Source organism: Bufo bufo, chromosome 3 (assembly GCF_905171765.1).
Source record: "Bufo bufo chromosome 3, aBufBuf1.1, whole genome shotgun sequence".
NCBI lineage: Eukaryota > Metazoa > Chordata > Amphibia > Anura > Bufonidae > Bufo > Bufo bufo.
Genome location: NC_053391.1, coordinates 508,531,187 through 508,547,738, shown reverse-complemented (window position 1 = coordinate 508,547,738; position 16,552 = coordinate 508,531,187).

The window sequence follows — 16,552 nt, the reverse complement described above, 5'->3', positions numbered from 1 at the left end:
TTGTCCGCGGCAACCGCACTTGAATTTAACAACCTTATGCCTCAAGCTGCGGTTGACACTACAACCCAAAACCGCGGGCAACAGTATGCGGCTCCCAAGGAGTCACGGCCAAAACCGTGGCCGTGACACGGTCGTGGTGACGTGATCGCGACCTCTTGCGCTGCTCTACTCTCTCATAGGCCTCTGTGGGATGTGCTGGGGAAACAGGTCCAATCCACGGGGGCCCCGATTTACAGGATTAAAAGGATCTGCTGCTTACAGCTTGTTGCCAAATACCACAACACAGCTTCAGAGGTCTCAGAGTCTGTGTCACAATGATTCAGAGCTGTTTTTCCAGGATGAGGTTTGGTTGGTTTTAATGTTGTGTCTGATTGGTGTATACACACACATGCCTCCTAGCCATCCTGGATCCAGCAAAATAATAAAAAATGTTGACCTTTGTCACACGGTACTGGGGTGGCTGCTGCATGTCCTCAGATATAGGTGAATACAATGTTGACGCAAGGAGTTGTCATCTCCCTGCACCACCATTCCCCTGATGTGTATCAATGCAAACAGGTTTGATGCAGTAATGTCATTGTGCCTGCTGTCCCTAGCCACAGACAGCCCAGACTTGCTCTGCTCTGCTTGTAGTGGGAATGTGGGATAGGTGAGTATTCAGTTTGTGCTGAGGAGGCATCACTCTCTGTGGGGGCATCGCTATTTGTGGGGGAACTTATGGAAGCATCATACGTGGTAGGGGGCACTTAAAGGGTCATCACATTGTGTCTGTGGAGCTTTCATTTATTCAGTGCAGGCAGGAGCTTTGCAGTGATGTGATCATGCCTGCTGCGAGAGAGTGGAGCAGACCTGCTGTGTTCCATTTGTAGTGGGAACATGGGGTAGGTGAGTATTCAGTTTGTACTAAAGAGGCATCACTCTGTGTGGCGGTCACTTGAGGAGGCATCATACTATGTGGGTGCACTAATGTAGGCATTAAGGGGGCACCATACTATGTCAGAAGCACTAATTGGGCATCATTACTGTGTGGAGGGTACAGTGGCATCACTATTGGGTGGGTAGGCACTAAGGGGACATCCTTATGTGTGTAGCATAAAGGCACTGTGTGGGACAAAAAGCTACTATGTGGGGTCACAAAGAGGACTGGGCTGGATTGAGGTGTATGGATTGGGACTGGTCAGGGTTGAAGGCATGGCTTAAATTGAAAAACAATTTGCTGCTACACATGCCAGGAGTGTCGTCCCTCTTTACATATTTTTTTTAAAGTTGGGGGGTATATACACACACTATTATGTGCTATATATTAATATATTCTAGCGCTTAGTAAAGGGATAGAAATGAGAACTCACTAACAAATATATGGAAGCTAATTTATACAGGAGCAGAGAAACAAGCCATTATTGTACTGTGTGATTCTGCACATCCAGGTTGTCATGGTTTCCCGATCTCCTCCAGGCTTTTTAGTGTTCAAGAGAATCCTGTCTGACACTGAAAGTAGAGGTTTTCTATAACAAATAAAACTGAGGTCAAAAGTGTTAATTATGCTGTACACCATAACACAGAATTTCATAGGATTACTCACAGACAAGCATGTAGGGAAACAAAAAAGCTGGTTGTAAAGGGATGAGGTGGGATTTTTGTTAAAGATGTCTCTTCATCTGCAAATGGCAAGACTAATGACTGTCTGTCACACTCATAACTGAGTATCTTAACCCTTTCTACCCCGGAGGTTTTTTGTTTTTGCGTTTTCGCTCCCTGCCTTCCCAGAGCCATAACTTTTTTATTTGTCACATAGTCATATTAGGGCTTGTTTTTTGCAGGACAAGTTGTACTTTCCAACACCACTATTAAATATTGCATATGATGTAGTGGGAAGAGGGAAAAAAATTCCAAATAGGGTGAAATTGCAAAAAAAATAATCAATTCCACCACAGTTTTACTTTTTTTTTTTCATTTACGACGTTTGATGTGCGATAAAACTGGCTAGTTACTTTTATTCTACAGGTCAGTATGAATCCGGAGATACCTTATATGTATAGTTTTTCTCGCGTTTTGATGGTGATAAAATAAAAAAGTGGGGAAGAAAATTTGTTTTATTTTTTCATCGCCATATTTTGCCCCTTATAACTTTTTTGTAATTATGTGTACAGAGGAGGCTCATTTTTTGCGGGGTTATCTGAACTTTTTATTGATACCATTTTGGGGTGTGTATGACTTTTTGATCACTTTTTATTTAAATTTTTTAAAAAATGAAGCGACCAAAAACAGGATTGACCACGGCATCTGAGGGGTTAAATGTCCACGATCGGCATTACTGCCAGTTGCGGACATTAGCCGCGGGTGTCTGCTATAAGAAACAGCAGGCCACCCGCATCTATGGCACTATCTTTAAAGACCCGGCCAGCGCCGTACTAGTACGGCGCTGGATGGGAAAGGGTTAAAGAAATAAATGTGGAAAAATATATGTCTAGAGAAAACATTTACTTATTTTCTGAAGGGACAGTAAATCAGTTACCTTTTGGTGGTACGGAATGCCCCCTCTATAGCTTATGCTTCGTTTTTCTAAATCATATTGTCTTTCATTTTTAGATAAAATCATGATTAAAGAACCACTGTCAGCATGATCAACTCTATTAAACCAAGCATATTGCCTTGTGGGGTTGATTATGCTGATTAAAATGATACCTCTCTTTTTTCTGTATGTTAAACGGCTGCAGAGATATTAGTGTTTTTATTCATATGCAAATGAGCATGTTGGAGCACTGGACAGGACTGAATTATTGGAGCACTGCTTTTGTAATACCCCTATGCTTTGCACATTCTTCCCCTGATTGACAGGGATAGACATCATGTGTCCAAGCATGTACATATCATATACACTACTTACTATAGCCTTACCATGTTAAGAATAAAGGTTTTCTACGCTTAGAAAGCTAATATATATTACTGGTTTATTCACAGGCACAATATATGATGATAAAGACACCAATAATATGTATTAGCTTTCTAAGTATAGAAATCCACTCTTCTCAATATGATAAGCCTGTAGTCTGTATCCTGAGGATAGGCCATAAATATCAGATCGGTGGGGGTCTGACTCCTGACACCCCTGCGATCAGCTGTATAAAGAGAACACTGCGCTCTTACGAGTGTCTCTTCCTTATTTACTTGCTCCCCTTTTTCATTGCAGCAGCAAGTGCGTGTAATTAAAGCTCCCCTGTCCCATTCACTTGAATGGGAAGGAGCAGTTATAGTTACACTATGTCCCATTCAAGTGGGACAGTGTTGTAATTTCCCCAGCTCACTGCTGCAATGCCGACAGCAAGCATGTATGCAGTGAAGAAAATGCAATGCTCATACGCTCTCTTCTAACGTTGATCAGCAGAGTGTTGGATCCCTGCTGATCTGATACTGATGACCTATCCTCATATCAGAAATTGGACAACCCCTTTAATTTAAAAGGAAACTAAAAACAGGCTGCTCCCTGATCTCATACATAAAGACCAAAAGGGCTTCATTCCCGGTAGAGAAGCCCCGGATAACATCCGAAAAATCCTGAACCTAATACAAAGAGCCAACAAAACCAAATACCCCTATGGCGGTGCTAGCACTGGATATAGAAAAGGCCTTTGACACTGACTTGGCACTATCTATATAAGGTGCTATCCTCAATGGGCTTTGGGGGGCCTTTCCTGACGGCAATACAATCCCTGTACTCCACACCCGAAGCTAGCCTTAAACTACCAGCCACGCATAGCTCACCTATTCAGATTCATAGGGGTACACGACAGGGGTGTCCTCTATCCCCGGCCCTATTTGCTTTAGCAATGGAACCCCTAGCTACCCACATAAGAGCTCACCCGGATATTACCGGTATCTCAGTTGGAGGGAAGGAATATAAGCTAAATCTTTTTGCAGACGCTATCCTATTGTCCATTACCAACCCCATTATATCCTTTCCCTCTCTAATGAAGGTGTTGGATTCCTTCTCAATGACTTCAGGCCTTAAGATTAATTATACTAAATCGGAGCTTCTCTTATGCAACGTCGCGCCCCCTACTAAATCCCTCATATTATGAAACTTCCCGCTTCAATGCAAACCTCACCATATTCAGGAACACAACTGCCCACATAAATTGACTCAGTTTACAAAATCAACTACCTGCCACTATATCGCAAGATTAAAGAAGACCTCGTATCTTGGAATACTCTACCAGTGTCCTGCCTACAATCCACAGAGTCCTCCCCCCCCCTAGTCCCAAAAATGCTGGGAGTAGGGGCATGGAGTTTTAGCCATGGGCAGAGGTGTGGAAAAACAGGTTCTTGATGTCTCTGGTTAGAAAGTCCCCTCACAAACGGTGCCAAAGAGTCTGATTGCTTTGGGCCTGAACAAAAGGGGACTAGATGCTAATCAGCTGTTATCCTACAGGCTATCAGCACAAGTTTTTCTCTAAACAACTCTGTTGATAAGAGTTGGAATTGCATATATCACATCTATAAACACATACACATACAAAACTGGGGGTATGAATGGGCAGCAATAAGCCCACATACATGCTGACATAAGTGTATATACATAGACACATGTGCAAATACATACACACATATCTATATATACACACACCCTCGCATATATCTGGGGCATCACATACAGGGGACATGCATATGTCCCCACTTGCCATACAGGGCCAATATATACACGGTCATACAGGAAATATATACTAACTATAAGGGGACACATATAAGGGGGCACATATATATACACTAATATAAGGGGGATTATAAGGGGGCACAGCTTCCAGGGACCACATATTTCCCACAGGGGCCACCATGAGCCCCTGGTGATCACCATGGGCAGACGTGCGCACATCACCCCATGATGCGGTGGTTAATGTATGCATATATATACCATACATGCCCGCACGTGTTTGCAGGCATGCATGGATATACACTGCGTGCAGAATTATTAGGCAAATGAGTATTTTGACCACATCATCCTCTTTATGCATGTTGTCTTACTCCAAGCTGTATAGGCTCGAAAGCCTACTACCAATTAAGCATATTAGGTGATGTGCATCTCTGTAATGAGAAGGGGTGTGGTCTAATGACATCAACACCCTATATTAGGTGTGCAGAATTATTAGGCAACTTCCTTTCCTTTGGCAAAATGGGTCAAAAGAAGGACTTGACAGGCTCAGAAAAGTCAAAAATAGTGAGATATCTTGCAGAGGGATGCAGCACTCTTAAAATTGCAAAGCTTCTGAAGCGTGATCATCGAACAATCAAGTGTTTTATTCAAAATAGTCAACAGGGTCGCAAGAAGCGTGTGGAAAAACCAAGGCGCAAAATAACTGCCCATGAACTGAGAAAAGTCAAGCGTGCAGCTGCCAAGATGCCACTTGCCACCAGTTTGGCCATATTTCAGAGCTGCAACATCACTGGAGTGCCCAAAAGCACAAGGTGTGCAATACTCAGAGACATGGCCAAGGTAAGAAAGGCTGAAAGACGACCACCACTGAACAAGACACAAGCTGAAACGTCAAGACTGGGCCAAGAAATATCTCAAGACTGATTTTTCTAAGGTTTTATGGACTGATGAAATGAGAGTGAGTCTTGATGGGCCAGATGGATGGGCCCGTGGCTGGATTGGTAAAGGGCAGAGAGCTCCAGTCCGACTCAGACGTTAGAAAGGTGGAGGTGGAGTACTGGTTTGGGCTGGTATCATCAAAGATGAGCTTGTGGGGCCTTTTCGGGTTGAGGATGGAGTCAAGTTCAACTCCCAGTCCTACTGCCAGTTTCTGGAAGACACCTTCTTCAAGCAGTGATACAGGAAGAAGTCTGCATCCTTCAAGAAAAACATGATTTTCATGCAGGACAATGCTCCATCACACGCGTCCAAGTACTCCACAGCGTGGCTGGCAAGAAAGGGTATAAAAGAAGAAAATCTAATGACATGGCCAAATTGTTCACCTGATCTGAACCCCATTGAGAACCTGTGGTCCATCATCAAATGGGAGATTTACAAGGAGGGAAAACAGTACACCTCTCTGAACAGTGTCTGGGAGGCTGTGGTTGCTGCTGCACGCAATGTTGATGGTGAACAGATCAAAACACTGACAGAATCCATGGATGGCAGGCTTTTGAGTGTCCTTGCAAAGAAAGGTGGCTATATTTGTCACTGATTTGTTTTTGTTTTGTTTTTGAATGTCAGAAATGTATATTTGTGAATGTTGAGATGTTATATTGGTTTCACTGGTAAAAATAAATAATTGAAATGGGTATATATTTGTTTTTTGCTAAGTTGCCTAATAATTATGCACAGTAATAGTCACCTGCACACACAGATATCCCCCTAAAATAGCTAAAACTAAAAACAAACTAAAAACTACTTCCAAAAATATTCAGCTTTGATATTAATGAGTTTTTTGGGTTCATTGAGAACATGGTTGTTGTTTAATAATAAAATTAACCCTCAAAAATACAACTTGCCTAATAATTCTGCACTCCCTGTATATGCATACGTCTCAACCCTTCCTCAACAGTAGTGGTAGATACAGGTCCTACACAAGTGAATACACAATCAGTACAATGCAAGTAAATGCACTGTTCAGTTAACTATAACAAGATGTGAAAAGGAGTGGAAAATCCCTTTCAGAACAGTCACTTGAATATGTAATATTTACCTCACCAGAAATTAGTTGCAGGACTTATTAGCATGATCTACTCTTGATCCAAAATTGTGTTGGATAAGCTAAAACCAGGACACTGTGTCAAACGCAGACAGAATAATGGAGACAACAGAAGGACATAACTTGACACTTTGCTAATTACCAAGATATGAACCTAGAAGGCCCAAAGCTACAATGGATACAGACACTTAAACCCATTTGCTGAAGTGAGACAATATTTTATAACATGGCATCCTAACTAGGACACATTACAGGATCTCATAACATAGAGGGTTCTATATGGCTTTACATACCATCTTTTGCTAAGCTCTGAATAATGGACGCTGATATCCAGTTTCATCTTAATCTGTTCCCATGAGTCCAGAACACAGCGCTGCACAATCCCCAACTTCGGCGTAGAAAGCTTCTTTGCTTCGATTCGTACTGCCAGTTACTGCCATGGCACTGCTCTACTGTGCAACATCCTGATAACAGATGAACTCTGATCTGCCACAGAATTGGTTTGTAGTAAAACAAAAAGCAGGCCAGAACCTACAAAAAAAACTAAATCATACTTGAAATCTAGTAGACAACATTATAGTTAATGTTCAGTCAATTCTAAATCCACTTACCTCCATTTAAAATCGCTGCTTTTGATTTTTGCTAATTTTTCAATAACGGTATTGAACTCTATTTTGAAATCTCGCTCAATTGAAAGCATTGCTAGGTTAGTCAGTCTTTCCTGGCTCATTGTAGATCTTAGATAGGTTTTGATTAATTTCAGTTTTGAGAAACCTCTTTTACAACTGGCAGTTGAAGTGATAGTTAAAAGGATTCTTAATGCCACAACAAAGTTAGTCAAACTCTCCTGCAGCTTCCACTTGTACACCCACCGAAGCAAATCTAAAGTGGCCCAGTTAGCAGGCTGCTCATCGGTGTTGACTTCCTTATACAAGACAATGTGTTTCCAAAAGCGATTTATTTCTTTGAACATAGCTGCAGCATTCAACTCTGAATTTGTTCATTGATAAAATCATCTTTTTCAATATCCAGCAAAGTCTGGATTTGCTGGAATGCAAATCACTGGTGGAGCATATTCATCTGTGTTGTACATTTTGTGATTTCTGCCTCAAGCCGATCAACTGCTTCTAGTTGTTCTCTTTTAAGGTCAAGCCAGTATCGCAACTTAGCTTACCGGGCATCTTCTTATGTCTTCCAACTCTTCTCTCGGTAGAAATGTTGTATATTTGGCATATCTGCAGAGCTTTCTCAGTTGCCTCTAACACTACACACTCTCGTTCCTGGAAAAATAGAACCAGTGCTTTCAGCTTTTGCACACATTGATTAAGTGCAAGTCTTTTGCTGCAGGTAGATCTGAGCATCGTTCACTTCATTTAGTACTGGGCTCCAAAAATGCAAAACTGAAAAAAAAAAAAAGGGATAAGTCATGATGCAAACTAATAGACTTCCTGCATCCCCTTTGGTTTCAGAGGTATTCTTCTGGCCTATCTCGCAACACTTCCAAAGCATCTATTATTTTCTCAGTGTGTTTAGCAAGTACACATACAGGTTCATGCTTTGAACTCTATATTATGTCACAAGATCGCTTTAAGTGAATTGGTACATGTTCCTTAAGAACATTCCATCTATGGGTGGAGCTTAAGAAGAAAGTATCCAATTTTTCTACAGTGCTAAAGAAAGTCATAGACTTTGTTCCAACACCAACCGCATGGCAAGACTGAGCGAGTGATTGTTACATGGCACAAACACTGCTTTGGGATTGATATCCAAAATGAGTTTCTGTATACCACTAATATGTCCAGCCATAGTTGCTGCGTTGTCGTATCCTTGGCCATAGCAGTGCTCCAGTTTAAGGCCATCTGCTTGTAACTTGTCACAAATCTGTTTTGTGATGATATCAACTGATTTCCCATATAACTGAATAAAATCAATGAAAGATTCCACCACGTTGACTTCAGTATCTTTAATGTGAACATATCGAATCACTTGCAACATATGGTCAGTGTGAGAAATATCTGGAGTGCTATCAAACATGATAGCAAAATACTTGGCCTTAGTAATTCTTTAAAAGATGGCTGTTCTAACATGATCACCAAGCAGGTAGATGAACTCATTCTGGCTCTGCGGAGAGGAGTAGGACACTGAGTACCCATGTGCCTGCTGAACTTTGTGAAGATGCTGATGGGCAACTGGGTCATATTTTGCTAGTAACTTGAAAGTTTCTAGGACGTTTCCACAGTTATCATCTGTGCTTAGATTTTCTGAGTGACCACTTAAGGGTAAAGATGGCCTTGCTAGATACAGCACACAGTCAACTATTCTGGCTAGGATTGCCTTCCACTTTTCAAATGACCTCTGTTGTGCAAGCTGGGCAGCAGCATCAATACTCTATTGTTTTTGTAGCCACATTTCAAATTCTTTCCACATTGTAAATGCACAAAGGTGGTAAGAACTGTGCTTATGTTCTAGCAACCTGGGGTTTAGTTTTCTCCATGCATTAAATCCATTTGACTTTCCAAAATAACTTTTCCCTTTGGCATTCTGGAAAAGCATACAAGGAAAACAATATACAGCACATTTTATAGGTGAAAACACTAACCATGTCCTGAACATAGTCTCGCCATTCTCCAAATTCATGTAGAACCAGTCCTTAGAAAATGACCTGCCATCACTATCTTTAGGAAACAATGCATCCTTATTCTGCAGTTCCACTGTTCCTCTCTTGACAAGTTCAGTTTTCAAAGTTTCATCCACAATTTCAGGCCAATAGCCAATATCGTTGAAGACTTTGAGGTCAATTATTTCTGCCACAATATGTGGCTGAGCAGAAGTAGGAGCATCTTCACACAAAGCTGTCTCTTCTGTTTATAAAGTAACAAAAGGAATGTCCACAGGCACTTCTTCGAGTTCATGAGGCTCTTGTGATGGTGATCCTAATGTACTTTCAGCTGTGTTCACAAGAAACCTGTCAAGGCTTCCAGCTAGTTTAGCTAGCTGCTTCTGCAATATCCTCCTCCTCTCTCTGCCTTGTGCACCTAATTCTTTTTTGTTTGGCATTATGGCTAACAGCAGAGGTGTAGTCTTCTACCCAAAAAATAAATAAGTAAAAACTCTAACCTAAATATTTATTCACGGTCACTCAATGGGCCAGCATACATATGACAAGATCATGGTCAGGCATGTGTGTCCATGCATTCATTTACCTTGTGTCCTTGTGATGTTAAGTCCTTCTTTCTCCTGGTAGCAGTGATGTTATAGTTAAGCTGGGTAAGGAGCTTCTCCTTTTTGTTGACCACGTTGGTCTCCAAAAGGCAAGAGCTGGAATGACACAGGAAGGCATCTATCAAATTCAGCCACACTCGCTATCAACCAAGCATGTGTGTCCATGCATTCAATTACTTAGCATTTATATTGAGCTGCAGAATAAGGACTTCAGGTCATTTTTAGTGCACAGTGATGTCAAACCACTAAAAACCTAGGTGGTAGTCATATGAACGGAGAAATAAAATGGTCATGGTTATTAGAATGCACGTGGCATGTTATAACGAGGAACCACCACCACTAGAACATATCTAGGCAAACACACAGGCAAGCAGAGACATGACAGTAAGCAGAAACTGGAACAGCAGGTAAGGGATCAGTGGCAAGAAATACCACTGGACCAAGTGCACCGGTTTTATTTGGGGCAAAACCCAGAAGGCAGAGACACAGTGAGCCCGTTCTTCACAGAGCCCCAGATGGTAGGGATGAACTTAGCCGAGGCTCACAGGTTGCACCTCCAGGACTGTTCCGGTGCACTTGGCTACTTTACCTGCAGAAAATGCTGGAAAAGCACCAGCAGTCAGTCCCATGGGCGAACAGATAGAGCTGCACACAAGGCCCAGAAAAATCAGACAGAAAGAGAAGCAAATGTCTGGACTCCATACAGGAAGACACATGGAAGCCGCAGACTAGAAACAGAACACAACTAAGAAGACATAGAACTAGGCTAGGAGACCTAGCACACAGACACAACTCAGATAACCAGGCAAGGCAGGAAGACCCGGACCCCGGTGACCTCGATGACATAGTATGTGGCCACACAAACAGGGCAGATGGCATCACCCAGGTGAGGTGAATAGCTCCTGCACCCAGCAAGGCTGGAGACAGACTGCCCCTAATCCCCAGCACACAGGTATATAAAGAGCACCTAGTGACCACACCCACACCAAGACCATTAACCCCATCAGAACCAAACAGGGAGAGGAGCCTGCATGATCACAGAAGTGAACACACAGGCTGCAGTACTGGACGTTGCCCCTGGCAACCAGCATACACAGAGTCCACTGCAGCCTCTACGCCAGAGCACAAACAACCCGTGTCACAGTGACCACACTGTGACACTACCAGAACGGAGACAACAGGGAGGGGAGCAAGCATACACTAGGAGCAGTTTACACACAGGCTGCCACAACTACACGTAGGCCATAGCAGCCTAGACGGAATACCGTGTCGCAGTGAACTACACTGTCACAGTGCGGAGGAAAAATCTAAAATTAAAATAGGCTGTGTCTTATGGGTTGTCTCACATCAGCAAATAGCATTTATCATGTAGAGTAGAGGAAGTTACTACAAAGCACTTACTAATGTATTGTAATTGTTCATATTGCTTTCTTTGATGGCTGGATCAATTCTTCCATCACATTCTACACAGCCTGTATCCGTGGTTACGACCACCCTGCAATCCAGCATGGTGGTCATGCTTGCACACTATAGCGAAAAGCGCTAACTTTTCTGGTTGCTGGGACTGTGTGGGAGCACACATAGGCTGGCACCTTTTCCGCTGTAGTATACAACTACGACCACCACTGATTGTTTGCAGGGTGGTAGTAACCATGGAATCCGAGTATAATGTGATGGTTAAATGAATCCAGCTATCAAAAGAGGTAATATGGCGACAATACATTTGTAGGTGTCTTGTATTAACTTTCTATACATGAAAAATGCCATTTGCTGAAGTGAGAGAACCCCTTTATTGTTTTTGTGTGAGTATTGTTTTTTGTGGGGTCACTGGGGATTTTTTTTTTATTTAGGTTCACATAATTTTTTGCACAATTTTTGGGCAGGGCTAAAAATGTTGAATCACACATTTTTCTTTCATTTTTTTCTTCGTGGTAGCATTCAACAAACAGGAAAAACATTTTTCATTTAAACCTTTAATTGTTCGGATATTTTCTCATGTGGAAAAAAAACAACCTGTGTAACTGCTCAGATGCCGTAGTTGCTATTGACCACAGCATCTGAGGGGTTAATTGACCGTTGGGTTGCTGGAGTAGCTATATCCCACTATTACGTCAGCAGGCCCTGTCAGGGGTGCAAGGGGGTTAAATTTATCCATTGCTAATTCCCATTTTGGCTCCATGCATGCCTCAACCTAACCAGCACTACTGAAAGTAATACAATTAAATTGCCCTCTGAGATTCTCAGTGAGGCCTGGCTGGGGCATGGGGCCTAATGAGGACTAACAATGGATTAATACAAAGATTATTACTGTGGGGGCCTAAGTGGAATCTGCTGCACAATAGGCCTATGGGAAAGAATATTACTAGTACTACTCACTGTGCATATTCCACCTAGGCCCCCACAATAATAATCCTCCATTATTAATACTGGTCCATTATGACTCCTCCTGAGGCTAGGCTGGCTGAGACACATAATTACCTCTCTGGGCAGCAAGCAATCGTTAAACTGTATACACCTACTGTTGCCCTCACTCCCTAACTGGTCTGAGTGCTGCAGCAGGCCAGGCACTGTTTAGTTTATAAAAACTGTGCCTCAGCTCAGGCTGAGCCTCAGAGGGACTTAAACTTGGTCAGCGACTGTCTGGACTCTGCAGAGATACTTGTCTGGACCTGAGACTGAGAGGGTAGACCTGGCTGACTGCAGCCCTGAAACTCACAGAGGCCCTGGTTCCAAAACAGGAGATAAAAGATCAAGAGGAAGCTGATAGCCAAGCAGCAGGTATTGAAGTGCCATGAGAGCCAGTCCAAGCAGGACCGTGGCAGTCAGGGTGCTGCTGAAGGATGACCAGAGACAGTACCAGACATCCCAACCTGCAAAAACTCATTTCAGGGAGGTTTTCTTTTACAAACTTTTTATTACATTTTCCAGACATCTGCAGTATCTGCACACTGTGCTCTATGGTGTGGAGGACTGGGCTCATTACCCTGCCCCAAATTATCATATTTATGTATATGATTAAAGGGATTCTGTCACCACCTATAAGTCCTGTGAGCTAAACATCTGCTCATGTCCAGGGCAGCATTCTGATTTCTAAGGTGGCCTTATAAAAGCTATTTGTGGCTTTATTCTGCGGAAAAACTGGTTTTACTAACCTGTCAATCATTGAATTAAGGTGCCCAAGCAGGGGAGGTCTGTGGATGCATGGTGCCCGGCCGCACGCATCGCCGTTCGTGCCCAGTGCCGCCTTCTACTCCTCAGTGCCGCCTCTCCCTCCCTCCTCTCGCTTTGAGATCCCGCGCGTGTGCACAGGCTCAGCCTGATGCGTCGTTGCGGACTGCTGGCATCGGCTTCTTCTTGCACTGTGCGCACGCGCCGAGAAGGGGACATTGCTACAGGTTGCCGGAAAGGTTTACTGCGAGTAAACTAGAGATGGGAAGTTCGGATCTTTCACATGAATCGGTTCATTTGAATCAGTTCATTCAAATGAACCGATTCATGAATCGAATCATCGGTTCATTGGCTGAGCTGACAAGAAGCAAGTGAACCCTGTGTGTAATTATCTACCCCACTGTAGGAAAAAAACAAGCATCCGGGGAAGGGGGGGGGGGATTTAACACTGGGGTAAATAATATATAATTAAAATGGAGGGTTAAATGTGTAAATGTATTTAAAAAAAATACATCTCTCTCAATAGTTATATAGCTACTGAATGAGACAGAAGAAGGGATGCCTTTAACATATAGATCTCCTTGAGAAGCCAATTTGACCCTAAAGGGTTAATTCAACCTGTAATCTAAACTCTGTCCTGTCACTTCTCTTATCTCTCTGCTCTGCTATCAGTGAACCTTTCCGGGAGATATTGTTTCACATGCAGGTGTCAGGGAGCCGCTATCTAATAGCGGGAGACTCCCTGAACCTCCGGGAGACTTGAGATCCCTGCAGTACTGCCTCTGAGATGCCATCTGCCCATCTCTGCTGTCCATATACCAGGGTAGGCCTGGTATATGGACAGCAGAAATGGGCAGATGGCATCCCAGAGGTATACTGTCTCAGTGTCCCTGGTCATCCTTTACCAGCACCCTGACTGCCACCTGCTTGGCGGCCTTGGCCTGGCTCTCATGGCACTTCACTCATATATATTACTCCTTCATTATTCAATACCTGCCAACACACCTAACACTCAGGGAGGGAGTGACACTGACGTCACTCACTGTCAGTGTCGCTTTCAGGCTGCCTGTGGTGTCTGGACTGGACAAACTGGACTAGTCCTGAAGTGACAGTTCGGCAGCCATCTTCTCCTTCTTCTTGCTCCGGCTCCGCACTGTCTTTCCCGCCTGGAAGGCCTATCAGTGTGAAGTGCAGTACTGCCGTGCGCGCCCTGGTGATCAGGGCGCGTGCTAAACCGCTCCTCACTCCACTCTGCGGTGCTGTGCAGTGGGAAAAAAAACAAAACACAGTGATTTAAGATTATTTTGTGCCAGCGCCTCCCCCTGCAGTCTGGCAACAGCCCCCCGGCCCCACCCACGCTACGCCACTGGTTAGTATAATGTATATAACTAGTATTTAGTCCAAGACTCATCGGTGAACAGCACGTTGGTAGTTCAAAGATTTGTCAAGGAGAACGGTAATGCAATCGTACTATCACATTGGCTACCCAGATATGTGTCTAATGTGGCGACCCACACGACATTGGTAGCACAAATATTCATACCTCTTTCGGCGTTTTCACCAACCTGTACCGCTTGTTTGGCGTCCCGCGTGGATAGGATGTGAGTACTGTACCTCTCGTAGTAGGATGCGATCACTGAGGCCCTGTTTTTTCCCGTCTTCAACCTATGAATGGCTGCAAAGAGAAGCACATGACAAAGAGCGGTGCAGACTACGTGAGCGGTATAGATCACATGAACCTCGGTGTTCGCATCCTACTACGAGAGGTACAGTACTCACATCCTATCCACGCAGGACGCCAAACCTGGACAGAGAATGGGCGCCAAACAAGTGGTACAGGTTTGTGAAAACGCTGAGAGAGGTACGAATACTTGTGCTACCAATGTCGTGTGGGACGCCACATTAGACACATATCTGTCACGAGGGTATCGAGAACCACGCCTGACTCCGTTATACCCGGGTTAAGGAAGTCGCAGCGGTTGGCTGCACGCTCTATTTAAGATAGGGCTGTTTTCCTTATGGTAGCTTTCTGGGTTTGCTTAGCAAACCCTTTTGGCTCACTCAGGGATCCGTAGCTCCTTCTCCTCAGCTGTTCCTTGTCCAGCATTCCCAGACCTCCTTATATTCCTCTCTCACACTTCTCTGGTTGCCAGAGATAGAGCTTCCTGCCTGGACATCTATTCTGACCTTCTGGAGCTGTGTTGCTGCGTTCGCTGGGAGTTGGTCCAGAACGCTACCCTCCGGATCCCTGTTGGACCTTTTTGGTTTATTGTGGTCGCCCACCTGGGTGTATGTGTTTGTCTGTTTGGTCTGTCCTCTCCCTGGTGTTTCCCTCTTAGTGATAGTGGTGTGGACTAGCGATCCCTCCGGCCTGTTCACTATCCAGGGCTCATATAAGGGAAAGCCAGGGTTTAGGCACGTGATCGCCGCACGGGTGAGGAACCCGTCTAGGGACGTCAGGGCAGTCAGGTGCCAGCCGCAAGGTGAGTTAGGGGTCACCACCTTTCCCTCTCCCTTGGGCAGGGCTTTCCCTGTTTTCCTCCCTGTGCGTGACGTCGGTCATTACATTATCTCTGGCCCTTATTTTGTGTAGGTAAAAAAAATTAAAAAAAAAAAAAAATGTTTTACCTACTTAGAATCCAGTATGGATCAAATTGCTGCTCTGTCCAAACAATTTCATGGCCTGTCTTTGGAGGTGGTAGGATTGAAGGCGTCGGTCCTCCAGCAACAGCAGCAATTACAACTGACTGCAAGCCCAGCGGTTGCTACTGGTAACCAGGTTGTTGCGGAACCCAAGGTCCCTCTCCCTGACAGATTTTCTGGGGGAAGGGACAAGTTTTTGACATTCCGTGAGGCCTGTAAGTTATATTTTAAACTGCGCCCTTACTCCTCTGGTAATGAAGATCAGCGGGTGGGGGTTGTTATTTCCCTGCTGCAGGGAGATCCGCAGTCCTGGGCGTTCTCTTTACCTACTGATTCCCAGGCTTTTCGGTCAGTGGATGAGTTTTTCGGGGCCTTGGGTCTCATATATGATAACCCTGACCGAGTCGCCCTGGCTGAATCAAGATTACGGAGACTCTTACAAGGAGAGCGGCCGGTAGAGGAGTATTGCTCTGAATTCCGTAGGTGGGCTACGGATACCCAATGGAACGACCCGGCTCTCAGGAGTCAGTTCTGCTCTGGGTTATCCGAAAGGGTTAAGGATGCGCTTGCATTATATGAGACCCCCTTTTCCCTTGATGCGGTTATGTCCCTTTCTATCCGAATAGATAGACGCCTTAGGGACAGGTTGAAAAAACCGGAGCAATTGGTAACCCCTACCAAGCAGCAGTTAGTCTGTACGGACTTAGACGAGCCTATGCAGCTAGGAGGAACTACTCGTCAGGTCCGTCCACCTGAGGCTCGCCGTAGGCGTGGGGTTTGTTTTTTTTGTGGGGAGAGGGGTCATTTCATTAATGTCTGTCCTTCTTTCC